This window comes from Heptranchias perlo, unplaced genomic scaffold (genome assembly GCF_035084215.1).
Source record: "Heptranchias perlo isolate sHepPer1 unplaced genomic scaffold, sHepPer1.hap1 HAP1_SCAFFOLD_54, whole genome shotgun sequence".
NCBI lineage: Eukaryota > Metazoa > Chordata > Chondrichthyes > Hexanchiformes > Hexanchidae > Heptranchias > Heptranchias perlo.
In genome coordinates, this window is record NW_027139559.1 from 7,198,393 (window position 1) to 7,213,773 (window position 15,381).

Below are 15,381 nucleotides of genomic sequence, written 5' to 3' on the forward strand. Positions count from 1 at the left end.
TGGTTTCTCGCCTTATAAGTTAAGGCAGTTCAAGTGGATATCCACGGAATTTTTAAACGTGATGAGGGTTTCTGCCTCTTCCAACCTTCCAGGCAGTGATTCCAGATCTCCACCACCCACTGAAAAACATTCTGCTCTCCCCAAAAATCCTTCTAACAAGTCATTCTTCAAAATCATCCACCTTCTTCAAAATCATGACGTGTCCAGACAGAGCAGATTGAGAGAAGCTGTTCCCATTGGCGGAAGGGTCAAGGACCAGAGGAGATAGGTTCAAGGTGATTGGCAAAAGAACCAATGGTGACATGAGGAAAATCTTTTTTGCACAGAGAGTGGTTCGGATCTGGAATGCACTGCCCGAGGGAGTGGGGGAGGCAGATTCAATCATGGACTTCAAAAGGGAACTGGATACGTACTTGAAGGGAAAGAATTTGCAGGGTTACGGGGATAGGGCGGAGGAGTGAGACGAGCTTGATTGCTCTTGAATAGAACTGGCGCAGACTCGATGGGCCGAATGGCCTCCTTCCGTGCTGTTACCTTTCTGTGATTCTATGAATATAAGTGGATGGAGCTTGCACGACTGAAACTGTGCTGTGTTGTCTCTGAACATCAAACTCACCGAGTCCCTTAACTGCTGTATGTTGGAGAGCTCAGACCACCAATGTGGAGACCATTGTTTTTTCCAGCTGTTATTCACATCTTCTCTTTCAGTAATTTTCCCGGTAGCTGAGAATGAAGTGAGCTGAAATGAGCAGGTCCAACGAGTTGGTTTGGAGCACAGGCCAATGACTGATCGCAGCTTGTTACTCAGCCAGTCAGCTCCGTTACAGCCGCTCCTGTCAGTAACAATTGAAGAGAAACTGTAAATCTGAAACTAAAATAGATAATTTACAATACTTTATATCATCCCACACTTCTCTGTTTCACAGTTTGTCAAACCCAAAACAGCCTCTGTCTGAGAATTGAATGGTTATCGGGGCCGTCACTTAATATCGGAACTCGTTGATTTTTCGGGGCTGATGCTGGTTTATTTCTTTCAGTGAGTGACCCATTTTACACCAAGTGAAGGTCCAATTCTCAGATCAGAGTCTGGGACACTCTGCTATGTCCAGTCTCCGTTTTGCGAAATTCTAAACCCCTCTGGTCCGGTCATTTCTTGGGAATGAGTCCGAAGCAGTCGGGCCACTCGTTTTTAATATCTGTGTCCTCACTGCTAAATAATAAGATTGCGGGTTTCCTTATCAATAATTGTAAATTATTATACTGACTGTTGAGAATCCAATGGAATTGAGCCCCAGATATTCAGTCTGTGCATCTCCTCATAATTGTTGGTGTTTCTCTACAAGTAATAAAAGCAACCGTCTGGTGAAGTAACTCATTGCACAAATATTCCCCGCAATTAATTCCTCTCTTGTTTAATGCAAGGCGAGTGTAGCTCGAATATTATTTTGACGACTATAATTATTTCCCGAATTTCTTTCCACATTGTGCTCCATTTTTTTAGGATGATTTGTGAATGATATTTACCAAATGAGCATTTCCTGCTCAGTGGTGATTTATATTTACCTCCAGCAAAAGCTGATTTCTCCTGACATATTACTCCTGCTCCTAACTACAACAACAAGCTTGGTGTGAAATATATGAACGAAAGTGTTTAATAAAATGGAATAGGGAGAATTTAGATATTTACAAAAGTTTGCCCAACATCAGATCGTCCCCAGATTCACAAGAACAGAGTGAAAGAAGAGGCTCTGTGGCGCGACGGAAAGCACATTGGACTTTTAGTTCAAGACTCTAACGACATTTGAAAGGTTCTGAGCTTGAGTTCTCTCAGAGTTATATTTCAGATCACGACTCTATAATAATGATGCTGTGTTCCACGAGAGTTCTATTTCAGATCAGGCCTCCATAATCATGATGCTGTGTTCCCCCACAGTTAGATTTCAGATCAGGCCTCCATAATAATGATGCTGTGTTCCCCCAGAGTTATATTTCAGATCAGGGCTCCATAATAATGATGCTGTGTTCCCCCAGAGTTATATTTCAGATTAGGGCTCCATAATAATGATGCTCTGTTCCCCCAAAGATATTTTTCAGATCAGGGCTCCGTAACAATGATGCTGTGTTCCCCAGGAGTTATATTTCAGATCAGGGCTCCATAATAATGATGCTGTGTTCCCCAGGAGTTATATATCAGATCAGGGCTCCATAATCATGATGCTGTGTTCCTCCAGAGTTATAATTCAGATCAGGGCTCCATAATAATGATGCTGTGTTCCCCCAGAGTTATATTTCAGATCATGGCCCCAGAATAATGATGCTGTGTTCCCCCAGATTTATATTTCAGATCATGGCTCCATAATAATGATGCTGTGTTCCCCCAGAGTTATATTTCAGATCATGGCCCCATAATAATGATGCTGTGTTCCCCCAGAGTTATATTTCAGATCAGGGCTCCATAATAATGATGCTGTGTTCCCCCAGAGTTATATTTCAGATCATGGCCCCAGAATAATGATGCTGTGTTCCCCCAGATTTATATTTCAGATCATGGCTCCATAATAATGATGCTGTGTTCCCCCAGAGTTATATTTCAGATCACGGCCCCATAATAATGATGCTGTGTTCCCCCAGATTTATACTTCATATCATGGCCCCATAATAATGACGCTGTGTTCCCCCGATTTATATTTCAGATGAGGGCTCCATAATAATGACGCTGTGGGTGAAACAAAAATCCAAGCTGATGTCCATGAAAGGCAACTGCCGCCCCGACACTTCCTGTTATGCGAGTGGCGCCGGTCCACCCCGACTTTCTCAATCCTGAATTCCCTTTGATCTGGATTGACGAACCGCTCTCAATGATGACGTTTTAGGCCTGCACTGTTCTGGTCTCCATATTACGGAAACGGATATAGAAGCACTGGAGAACGAAAATAAAATATTCACGAGGATCATAACAATTCTAAGAGGTTATACCTATCAGGAAAGACTGTACAGTGTGGGACATTTCACTCTAGAAGAGAGAAGACTAAGAGGTGACCTGGTCGAGGTCTTTACAATTATGTCGTGGTTTGATAGGTGGGGATAGAGAAGATGATTCAACTTACGGGGAGCCGAAATTTTCGGGTGATCAGTAGAAAATAGTCACCAATACCTTCAATAAGGAATTCAGGAGAAACATCTTTACTCAGACAGTAGTGAGAATGTGGAACTTACAGCTACATGGAGTAGTTGAGGAGAATATCTTAGAAATATGTAAGGGGACGCTAGATAAGTACACGAGAGAGAAAGGAACAGAAAGATATGCTGATAGTTTTAGATGAGATGGAGTTGGAGGAATATTGTGTGGAGCATAAACACCAGCAGAGACCAGTTGGGGCGAATGGCCCGTTTCTGTAAATTCTATCTCGAATCTGTGTATTGTTTTATCGCAGGGTTACACTGTCGTATTGTGTGGTGTTTTGTTTTAAATACAGGTTCTGGATCTGAGACAATATAGTACACAGGCGAAAGTAAAAGGTACTACTTTATTGTAACACTTATAACATACAAGTACTGTAACAGACAAACAATCAATCACAAGCTCACGTGCGTCTGCCCGTCGGGGACCCCTGAAGTCGACGGCTGGTACTTGAGCCTGTGGTTCTCCAAGGCACCGGATGCACTCGCAGTCCTCGGTGAAGTCCTCAGAGTCTGGAAAGTCCCCGATAGTTATACTGGGGCATAAACAAGTGCATTTGTGGCGGACGGCCAGGTCAAACAGCTGGTGGCATGACGCGTCTTGCGCGTTGTAAACACATTTAGCTGCTGACAACACTTGTGACATGTCATAGAGTTCACCCTTATGTTCCAGTGCCCACATGAGAACACGAAGAAGGAGATGCTTCAGGGAACAGACCAGCTGTCCCTTGAACTCCGGTGGAAATGTTAGATGCAAAAGGTTAAACTGCTCCAGGTGAGGCTCGAACTCACAACCTCGGCATTTCTTGAGCCTGAATACTGTAATATAAGTACCGCGCGCTAACCGATTGCGCCACTGGAGCCGCGTTGATTTAGTAGTCTCATCAAACACACTCATTTTCGGCCTGTAAGACTGCATATTCTTTCAGGCAGGTTTCCAAGTGGACACATGCCGCCACCTGCCACTTGGGCATTGGTGTTTTGGAAATCGAATTATTTCCTGCCACACACGAAGCAAGTGTTCGATTAACGCCCAATGTGGCAGCATTTTCATTCTGCATTCATGACATCGCGTGAATTGCGATAAATTCATATTCAGCTTCGATCTGCACAACATCTTTTCTCCATGTGTGTTGTTTTCACTCACCTCGGCTTCTATTCGCAAAGGGTGGGAGACGTTTTGGAACGCTCTTCTGCAGATGGAAGTTGATGGTAGCACACTTGTGAATGCTAATTCTGAGATTGAAAGATTTCTGTGAAACAAGGGTATTAAGGGATATGGGGCGAAGCAGGGTACATGGAGTGAGGTCACAGCTCCGCCATGATCTCATTTAATGGTGCAACAAGATCGACGGGCTACGTATCACTGCTACTTGCTGCCTCCTGATATGCACCACCTTCACCTGCAAGAAAGCGGGATGTGTGGCTGAGTGATGTGCCTGTCATGGTTAAATAGCTGCCAGTGTGTGTGACCTATGAGTTGTGGCTGGGCGGCTTGCAACAGTGATAATGTGGAAGAGTCAGAGGAAGCCTCTGGTTACAAGAGTTGAGACTTTTCAATTGCTTTCTCTACCTGCCTTTCAATGATTTATGTGCTTGCACTCCCAAATCTCTGTGCTCCTCTACAATCCCTCGCTTCTAACCATTCAGAAAATTCGCCGATTTACGTGTCCAAAGTTGATGACCTCACACTTGCCCACTTTGAACTCTATTTGCCATAGTTTTGTCCATTCTCTTAATCTGTCTATGCGCCTTTGCAACTTCCTGCTCCCCTTTTCACTTACTGTCCGTTCTCACTTAGTCACATCTGCAAACTTGGATATCCAACCCTGTATTCCTTCATCCCAGTCATTATAAATATGGTGGAGAGTTGAAGCCCCAGAACAGAACTCTGGGGAACATCACTGTCACATCCCGCCAATCAGAATACCTAAACTTTATCCCCACTCTCTGCCTCCTACATCCCAACTAATGTTCAACCCAAGTCAAATGGCTCGCTCCAATTCCGTGCCCTCTCATTTTGGCAAAAATAATTCTTTCCCATTTTATTAAATTCCCGCGAGTTGAATATTACCAATTTCGCAAAATATTCCCTGCAGAAATTAAACACACATTACAGGGCATGTGTTGAGCGCATAGCAAGAAACCCACGATTTAACTAATAAACAGTGAGAATACACATATTAACACTGAGCGCCAGATCTGAATCGAACCCATTACCCCGAGGTTCCGGGACCCCCACCACACTCACACACTCTCACAAATACACTGCGTTCATATTTAATACCAAATGAAAATCAGAAAATAGTAATCACGCCCAGTGGAATTGGAGAATGTTCGTATTTTACAGAACAGGAAGAGACCATTCGGCCCGTCGGGGCCCGCAGTAAATGATGTTCGCTCTCTCTGCTCTGTGTTGCTCTCAGTATAGATTTTCAGTTCACCAATTTGTCTTTTCCTCTCTCTATTTTACGGACTGAGTGTGGAAGAGGTTCGGTTTGGCGGCTAATCATTTCGATCAATTATTTGAACATAATTTATTTTGATTGTAAATTTCTCGGAGACCGAGCGGGAGTTCAGTTGTCAGTTTTCTGAAAGATTTATTTCGATTTCGGAAGCTGAAGGGCCAACTTGGTAAAAGAACAGATAATCAATTAAATGACCAACATCCACAAAGTGAAAGCAAGAGACAGAATGAAGTAAAGGCTTTAATGAACACTGTTCCGGGTTTTGGATCATTTGGTGATCGTGGTCGAATAAAAAAAGCACCTGATTTCGCTCTTTATCGTGATGTTATCACAAGATTGCAGGTTCCAGTCCTGCTCTGGTCGGTTTTCACACTGGTTGATAACGTGTTCTACATGGGTCGGAACTGTTTTACATCCGACCATTTCTAACTGTCCCAGAAAAGACTTGATGTAAATACACACATTCCTTGTCTTCCTGACTGTGCGATTTCAACATTGTCGATCTGGGTGCACGGGCAGGACATTTTGTACCGGTCACTTAATTCACACTGTTTGGATTCAGAAAGAAGGAAATAAAACGGCTTTTGGAAGCTACCGGTGCATCGAGGTGGCCGAAATCTTGAGGTGATGCTGATCTACTGCGCTCTGACCTATGATATAACTCGTTCCACGGACATTCCCCATAATTAATTCTCCTTCTGGATTAATTCCAATATGATGATGATGAGGATTATTATCGTTATTTTCATTATTATCGTTACTGTTTATCATTTTCCCCATTTCATTTCACGAAGTGTTTAATTTGTGAGGATCTATTTTGCGTTGTTATTTGCCAAAGCTGCATTTCTGCCTGTCCCTTTCTCTGCACGTGCTGTATTCTCAACAGCACATTTCAAATACAAGGGACTTAGAATGTCGAATGAAATCTCTTTCTCTAACATTGGGGAGTTGCTGTTTAGTATTAGAGCTGAGCGCAACAATTGTAAGGATCTGCTGCTCCTCAATTTCTCTGCCCGTCCAGTAAACCGGGTACATCGAGGAGGCGGTTTGTAGATCGAGAGCAGCTTTTGTCATGGGCACTGCTTTTCCGTGAAATCTAGAACTCTCTCCCCGAAAAGGCTGTGGTGACTCCATGAAATGAAAATATCAGCACTGAGATCGAGAGATTTTTGTTGGTTCAGGTTGTCTGAGGGTGTGGAGAAAAGACGGGAAAATGGAGCTGAGGTACAGATCAGCGAGGAACTAGTTGAATGATGATGTGGAGATGCCGGTGATGGACTGGGGTGGAAAAATGAAAGGAATCTTACAACACCAGGTTATCGTCCAACAGTTTTATTTGAAAATCACAAGCTTTCGGAGATTATCTCTTTCGTCAGGTGAGTGAGTGAATGAGAGGTTCTCAAATCGCATATCTTATATTAAGCTGGGATTCAAAGGTGTCGTTGGTGTTCAGGCAGGTTAGCCACGGAAAACAGTATGTCCCAGTATACTGAATACACAAGGGTCAAATTACACAGACAAGAAGAGAAAGAGACCCGAAAGGCAGAGAGAGAGAAGAGAGAATGTCCAGTTGTATTAAAAACAGATAACTTTTTTTCCCGCTGGTGGGGTTACGTGTAGCGTGACATGAACCCAAGATCCCGGTTGAGGCCGTCCTCATGGGTGCGGAACTTGGCTATCAATTTCTACTCGACGATTTTGCGTTGTCGTGTGTCTCCAAGGCCGCCTTGGAGAATGTTTACCCGAAGATCGGTGGCTGAATGTCCTTGACTGCTAAAGTGTTCCCCGACTGGGAGGGAACCCTCCTGTCTGGCGATTGTTGTGCGGTGTCCGTTCATCCGTTGTCGCAGTGTCTGCATGGTCTCGCCAATGTACCATGCTCTGGGGCATCCTTTCCTGAAAAGTATGAGGTAGACAAAGTTGGCCGAGTCACAGGAGTATGAACCATGTACCTGGTGGGTGGTGTCCTCTCGTGTGATGGTGGTATTTGTGTCGATGATCTGGCATGTCTTGCAGAGGTTACCGTGACAGGGTTGTGTGGTGTCGTAGACGCTGTTCTCCAGAAAGCTGGGTAATTTGCTGCGAACGATGGTCTGTTTGAGGTTGGGTGGCTGTTTGAAGGCGAGTAGTGGAGGCTTGGGGATGGCCTTAGCGAGGTGTTCGCCGTCATCGAGGACGTGTTGAAGGCTGTGGAGAACATTGCGAAGTTTCTCCGCTCCGGGGAAGTGCTGGACGACGAAGGGTACTCTGTCGGTTGCGTCCCGTGTTTGTCTTCTGAGGAGGTCTATGCGATTCTTCGCTGTGGCCCGTCGGAACTGTCGATCGACAAGTCTAGCGTCATATCCCGTTCTTACGAGGGCGTCTTTCAGCGTCTGTAGGTGTCCATCGCGTTCCTCCTCGTCTGAGCAGATCCTGTGGATCCGCAGTGCCTGTCCATAGGGGATGGCCTCTTTGACGGAGTTTGGGTGGAAGCTGGATCGGTGGCGCTTCGTGTGGTTGTCCGTGGGCTTGCGGTAGAGTGAGGTGCTGAGATGCCCGTCTTTGATGGAGATTTGTGTGTCCAAGAAAGAAAACGATTCTGAAGAGTCGTCCATGGTGAGTTTGATGGTGGGATCGGTTCCTTATAGTTGAATGATGGTACAGGCTCGACCAGATGAATCGCTTCCATTTGTTCCTACGTACAGATCAGCCAAGATCTAATTAAATGGCTGAACGGACTCGAGGGGCTGAATGGCCTCCTCCTGTGCTGCACCGACAATGATCCTGTGATATCCCGGCCGCTCTGTGCTGCTGCCCTTGGAGTGTTTGATGGGACAGTTTAGAGGCAGTTTTACTTTGGATTTAACCCGTACTGTACATGCCCTGTGAATGTTTGATGGGGCAGTGAAGAGGGAGATTTACTCTGTAATCTAACTCGTGCTGTACCTGCCCTGTGAGTGTTTGACGGGACATTGTTGAGGGAGCTTTACTCTCCATCTAACCCCAGCTTCCCAGTTTTCACCATATCCATCAAACCCAACTAAGTCCTTCTCTCCATGCCTCTCAACCCACTTATCAAGCTTCTCACAATATCCCTCAACCCCCATCTCTCAGTCTGCTGTCGTAGCTCTGTAGCTCTGTTTAGATGTTTGGCTGATAAAAACGTGCGTGTGAAACCCCACGGAAAATCTGTGGGAAGTGCAAATCTACCGAACGGCTTGCCCGGTCGGTTCAGCACTCAGCAAAATTGACCTTGCTGCTTTTAGCTCTGTGACGCAATGGATACGTCATTGTGAGTAAATGAAACGGTTTTAAAGGTTGTGGGTTCAAATCCCACTAGCGTTGTATTTTAGATAACGGCTACATAGTAATGATACTGAAGGGTGGGACCTTGTAATAAAAACCCAAGCTGTTCACCGATGTCCTTCATGGAAGGCAAACAGCCATCCCGACGCTTCCTGTTTTAAGAACATAAGAAACAAGAGCTGGAGTCGGTCATACGGCCCCTGGAGCCTGCTCCGTCATTCAATCAGATAATGGCTGATCTTCCAACTCAACTCCACTTTCCCGCCCGATTCCCATATCCCTTGATTCTCCGAGAGTCCTAAAATCGTTCTATCTCAGCCTTGAATATATTCAATGAATCAGCATCTACAGCCATCTGGGGTAAAGAATTCCAAATTTCACAACCCTCTGCGTGAACAAATTCCTCCTCATCAAAGTCTTGAATAACCGACCACTTGTCCTGCGACTATGCCCCTGGTTCATTTCTATCTAACTAGGAGAAACAATCTCTCAGCACCTAACTTGTCACGCCCCCTCACAATGTTTTACGTTTTAATGAGATCACCTCTCATTTTTCTAAACTTCAGAGAGTTTAGGCCCATTCTACTCAACCTCTCTTTATAGGACAACCCTCTCATCGGAGGAATTAATCTAGTCAACCTTCATTGCACGTTCTCCAAGGTAAGTATATCCTTCCTTAGATAAGGAGAGCAAAACTGTTGGCAGTACTTCAGGAGAGGTCTCACCAAAGCCCTCACAACTGCAATAAGACTTCGTTACTCTTGTCCTCCAACCACCTTGCAATAAAGGCCAACATGCCATTTGCTTTCCTAATTGCTTGCTGTACCCACGTAATAAATGTTATGACCTAGGTCACCCAAGTCTCTCTGAAGACCAACCTTTAATAGATTCTCACCATTGAAACAATATTCTGTTCTTCTATTCTGACTGCCAAAGTGAATAACTTCACATTTCTCCACGTTATACTCTATCTGCCACCTTCTTGCCCACTCAGTAAATCTTTTTATATCCCTTTGCAGATTCTTTGTCTCCTCCTCACAACTTGCTTTGCCGCCGAGCTTTGTATCGTCAGCAAAGGTGGATACAGTACACTCGTTCCCTTTATTTAATTCATTAATATAGATTGTAAATAGCTTAGGCCCAAGCACCGATCCTTGTGGCACCTCACTAATTACAGACTGCCAACCTGAGAATGACTCGTTATCCCTGCTCTCTGCTTTCTCTCCGTTAACCAATCTACAATCCATGCTAATATATTACCCCCAACCCCATGCGCCCTTACTTAATGGAACAACCTTTTTATGTGGGAACTTATCGAATGCCTTTTGAAAATCCATGTAAACTACAGCCACTGGTTCCCCTTGATCTACCCTGCTGGTTACATCCTCAAAAAACTCGAATAAATTAGTCAAACAAGGGGCTCCAGTCCCACTCGACTTTCATGACACTTAATTCCCTCTGATCTGGATTGGCGAATCGCTCTCAAGGAGGAGGCTGATCTCCAGCTCAGGGGATTCATAGAGAAGAAATTAAAACATGGCCAGACCAAAGTGAATTTGCTGGCCTCCCATTCCAATCTCAGCACTCAGACTCCATTCAGTCTCACTGCCCGTCTGGACATTATAATCTCCAGGAAGTAAAGATCATCTCACCGAATTGAAACACCTCTTGATGAAACTCTTTGAACGGGATCCAGTGTCCGCGGAAGCCTCACTTACACGCTGAAATCCCCCAGGATAATGTGACACTTCAGCCAGTTCCTTTGTCTGAACACAGAGACGGAAGGAGTGCGGGCGGGGTCGCAACATGTGAGGAAACCACGTTCGATACAGACAGAGAGGGAGAGAAACGGGATAAATTAGAAAATGATAAGTCGGTGTAATTAAACTGAGTTTTCAGTCCCGAGAATTATCGGCGGAAGGGAAGAGTGATGGAACGAGGAAAAGCAATATAAACTAAACGGTATAATTCTAATAGGGGTGCAGGAACAGGGAGATCTGCGGGTCTATGTACACAAATCATTGAAGATGGTAGGGCAGGTTGAGAAAGCGGTTAAGAAAGCATACGGGAACCTGGGCTTTATGAATAGATGCATAGAGTTCAAAAGCAAGGAGGTTATGATGAACCTTTATAAAGCAGTGGTTGAGCCACAACTAGAGTATTGTTTCTAGTTCTGGGCACCGCACATTCGGAAGGATGTGAAGGCCTTAGAGAGGTTGCAGAAGAGATTTACTGCAATGATTCTAGGGATGAGGGACTTCAGTTCCGTGCATAGACTGGAGAAGCTGGGGCTGTTCTCCATTGAGCCAGAAGTTTGAGAGGAGATTTGATCGAGGTATTCAACATCATGAAGGGTCCAGGCAGAGTAGATAGAGAGAAACTGTTCCCATTGGCGGAGGGATCAAGTACCAGAGGACATAGATTTAAGGTCATGGGCAAAAGAACCAAAGGCGACATGAGAAAAAAGTTTTTGACACAGCGATGGTTGTGATCTGTAATGCAGTGCCTGAGGGGGTGGTGGAGGCAGATTCACTTGTGGCTTTCAAAAGGGAATTGGATCAGTACTTGAAGGGGAAAAAATGCAGAGCTTCGAGTATAGAGCGGGGAAATGGGATTAGCTGGATTTCTCTTGCAGAGAGCCGGCACGGACTCGACGGGCCGAATGTACTCTTTCTGTGCTGGAACCATTCTATGACTCTATAATTCTAAGAGTGTTGTAGATAAGAACACACTGGAGAGCGCTGGCTCCGAATCTGCGGTTAATTCACTCCCTGCAGTTTGAAACACTCCGTTTTTCTTATATTGAGAAGAATCTTGTTGCTGGAACTGAAAAAACAATTTGAAATTTCACTTCCTGTCCGGTCTCGAGAATCAGGGGATGAAACTTTTGAAATTGTCGAATGTTTTCCTATTGAAGTGAAGTGAACCGTGTAAATCCGGTTAAACCGGCGGGTCGGAATCCCCTTAGATTTAGAATCCAGCTCTTCAATCCCTTCGCTAAAACAACTCTGGTTTAAGAATTAAAGTCGTTGACCAGAAGCGGTCCCGCGGTGTTGGTCTGTGTTTAATCTCCACCATGAATGTTTAGCTCTCCCCGAGAATCAGTTTGTCCAACGTCCTCACAGAAAGATTCGTTCCCTCCTGTCGACTTGATTTGGGAAAATACAGAATATCAGCGAACAGCTGAATTTTTATTCCGCAATTGATTTTTATTATTTAATGGAAATATAAAGGAGCAGGGGGCACTTTAACCTCACGGAGATGATTCGTTGCAATTGGAAACCCGTGGATGGGAATCTCTGGAACTAATTTAAATCGGCAGTCAACACAGAGAGGCTGGGAAGCAAAAACGAAGGGCTTCTGGAGGCTGCCAATGAGGAAGAGTAAACATTGATCTCGCTGCTCTCTGGAGCACAACGGGTGGAAAAATGGAAGCAAAGAAACAAACAACATGGACTTGAAGGCACCGCTGTGATTTGAACCCAGGATCCCCTGTTTATAAGACAGGTGCTTTAACCACTGAGCCACGGCGCCCACATTTGTGCAAATCTTTCCCAACGTTATGGTATTGATACCTTTGTCAAGCGACTTTGTTGAGCCTTCCCCTTCAGAGCGTCTGCGCAATAACATCGATCTTTTGTTCAACGGTCTCAGCCTGAGAAACCATGGATATCAGTCGTGACCTTCTCTTTGTTATCCCCTGTCAGCACATCTTATATCTAGTCCTATTCATCCTGTTTTAATCCCACACTCTCCCCAAACTATCTGGTCTTACCCTATTGCATTTCTGATCTCTTCCCACGAAATGTTGGTGAGTACTGTGTGTGATACACCCGGCCCTGACCTCCTCCTGTGGTTGACCTCCGACAACTACTGCACAATGGTTTAACGTGTGTTTGTTTTACGTTATGAAATGTGTATTCGCGCTAGTCTACCCGGTGTACCTATTCTCACACAAACGGCAATTTTGCTTCAGATCATTTTAATTTTAGAAAGTCTTACTGGATAAGACAAGTTGGACATTCAAAATTTGGTGAAGAGACGTTGATATTGTTCACTTGAAATAATTAGTGTACAACTCAATGATGCTGTACATCGGAATAGAAAGCGAGATTGAATGAACAGGAAGCGTCTGAAAGGATGGCTGATCGGCTGTGGGTGGCAGCGAAGTTTCACATGGCTGCATGGTCAATTGCCAGCGTTTCGTTGAACTTCGGGTCTTATTTTCACTTTGAGGTTTTCACTGATTGATAAATGAGAAGTCCGGAGATCGGATCCCAGTTAAGTCCCACTCCGCTTCCATTTTAAGTGAAAAATCACCAATTGGCGTGTCAGATTTTTTCATAGCTGCAGACGGCAGGAACGTATTTTTCCAAGAAAGATGGCAGTGATGGATAGAAGGAAGGAAGATGGGAGGGAGCAGAAATAAACTCGACTGAAAAGGAACAAAAGACTGAGCCTGAGAGTGAGATGGCAGGAGAGAAGCTGAGAGGCTGAAGTATGTGACTTTTCTCAGTCACTTCTTGCTGCCTCATAATTTCTTTACCTTCATTGTCCAATCGTAATTGGCTGCGGCGCGAATAATTGCGTAAATACAGCGAATTGGCGATCGCCGTTGACGGCAACCGTGGGCTGAGCGACGAAAACAACTTTTATCGTTTAACCGAGCCTTTCGGAGGAGCGGCGGAAATGTTCCAGAAATTATTGGGCAAATCACAAATTCCCGTATCTCACTTTCTGCAACATTTACCTATCGATAATGGCGCACGCTGTGAATGCATCATTTTGGCTCGAGGTCCCAGCAATTGCAGGATTATAATGATAACGAAATAATTCTGGTCCGATAACAGTGAGACCTTGTTCCGCTCCGGGATCCAACAGCCTTTCTCTGTCCCTGCTCTGTCCACTTATCCCAGTTATCCACAGAGAAAATGGGACCGGTCCAGTATTGTAAAAAACTGGTGAAAGAGAAAATCTGTCTCCTTCACCCGTAGAGAACAAGCGTCGAACAGGGAACCAAAGCAAATGGCGGCAGAGAACAGGCCTGGAGACCTCAGTGAATCAGCCGTCGGTGACATTAACCTCCCGATCAGGTCAATAAACACCAGACAGTTGTTTCTATCTCTCTGCCTGGTGTTGAATCCAGATATAAAAGGTCGTTCCTGAGGCAATTGCTGAAAGCAGAGGGAAACCAATCAGGAAGAAAACAGTGTCGGCGACCGAGACCAGACCGGGATCCCGAGCCACACGGGCTGGATCCAATCACTGAGCAGCTCATCGCTTCAACCACCTTCGCGCTTCCCCCTCGGATCAGTTTCACCGAAACCGCTTCCTGTTTCTTGGTCAAATTCAATCTGATCGAGCGGATCAAACATAAAAATCGAACTCATATTTCTCCAGTGGCGCAGTCGGCAAGATCTGGTTCCAGATCCTATTCCTGATTCTTGGAACACTAATCCCTGACTCGCCAGCACGGGATGCAAAGACAATTCTGATTGAACAGCAAAAACTGACGGTTTTCAATAAAGACGCGAGGACGAGATTTACTGCAGCGCTCACTGAAACCTGTGGGGAAACACCGTGGGATTTCAAGGATTCCTCAAAATATTAAGGTACCTGATTTCAGTGAACACTCGGGAATGTGCTCCCAATATTTCTGAGTGACTTGGATGAAGGAATAGAGAGTTGTATATCAAAGTTTGCAAATGACAGTAAGATCGGTGGCACAGTTACCTGTGTGGGTGGGATCAGGAAGTTACAAAGGGACAGAGACAGATTAAGTGACTCGCAAAACTGTGTTAAATGGAGTTTAATGTGGGGAAGTGTGAGGTAATTCACTTTGGATCCAATCAATCGGAAAATGGTCTAAATGTCGAGAGATTAGGAACAGTGGAGGAGCAAAGGGATTTGTGTGTCCATGTACACAAATCACTAAAAACGATTGGACAATAAAAAAGGTAATCAAAAAGGTTAAAGGGACTGGAATATAAAGAGGAGGAAGTTATGCTTCAGTTGTATGGAGCCTTGGTCAGACTAAATCTGGAGAACTGCGTTCAGTTCTGGGCACCGCCCCTCAGGAAGGAGTTATTGGCCTTGGAGGGGGTGCAGCGCTGATTCACCAGGTCTTACCTGGTCTTAAAGGGTTAAATTATGAGGACAGGTTGCATGAACTTGGATTGTATTCCCTTCAGTTTGAAAGGTTGGTCTGATTGAGGTATTTAAAACGATAAAACGATTCGTAAGAGTAGATGCAGAGAAGTTATTTCCTCCGGTGATGGGGACGGGGCGGGACATAATTCAGAGCTCGGATTTTCACGGTGAAATCAGGAAGCACTTTATTACGTTGCACATACAGACGGCAATGTCGTTTCTTACCTCATACATTCTGCAAAGTCTTACTTGATAATGAATGTCACGCATTGAAAACGATTTTGGTAAAGAAGGCCTG

General features: G+C 44.8%; 1 protein-coding gene and 2 non-coding genes across 3 annotated transcripts in view; all 3 read right to left on the bottom strand.

The window, feature by feature from the left end:
* Positions 1 to 15,381, bottom strand: part of LOC137315213 (probable G-protein coupled receptor 139) — a 117,476-nt gene that overhangs the window by 17,215 nt on the left and 84,880 nt on the right. The gene's annotated exons all lie outside the window — the stretch shown is intronic.
* trnai-uau (transfer RNA isoleucine (anticodon UAU)) lies at positions 3,948 to 4,043 on the bottom strand. Its single transcript has 2 exons — positions 4,006 to 4,043; positions 3,948 to 3,983 (listed from the first exon to the last, which is right to left on the bottom strand). It is a non-coding gene; the product is annotated as a tRNA-Ile (tRNA).
* On the bottom strand, positions 12,395 to 12,467 carry trnai-uau (transfer RNA isoleucine (anticodon UAU)). The gene has a single exon. It is a non-coding gene; the product is annotated as a tRNA-Ile (tRNA).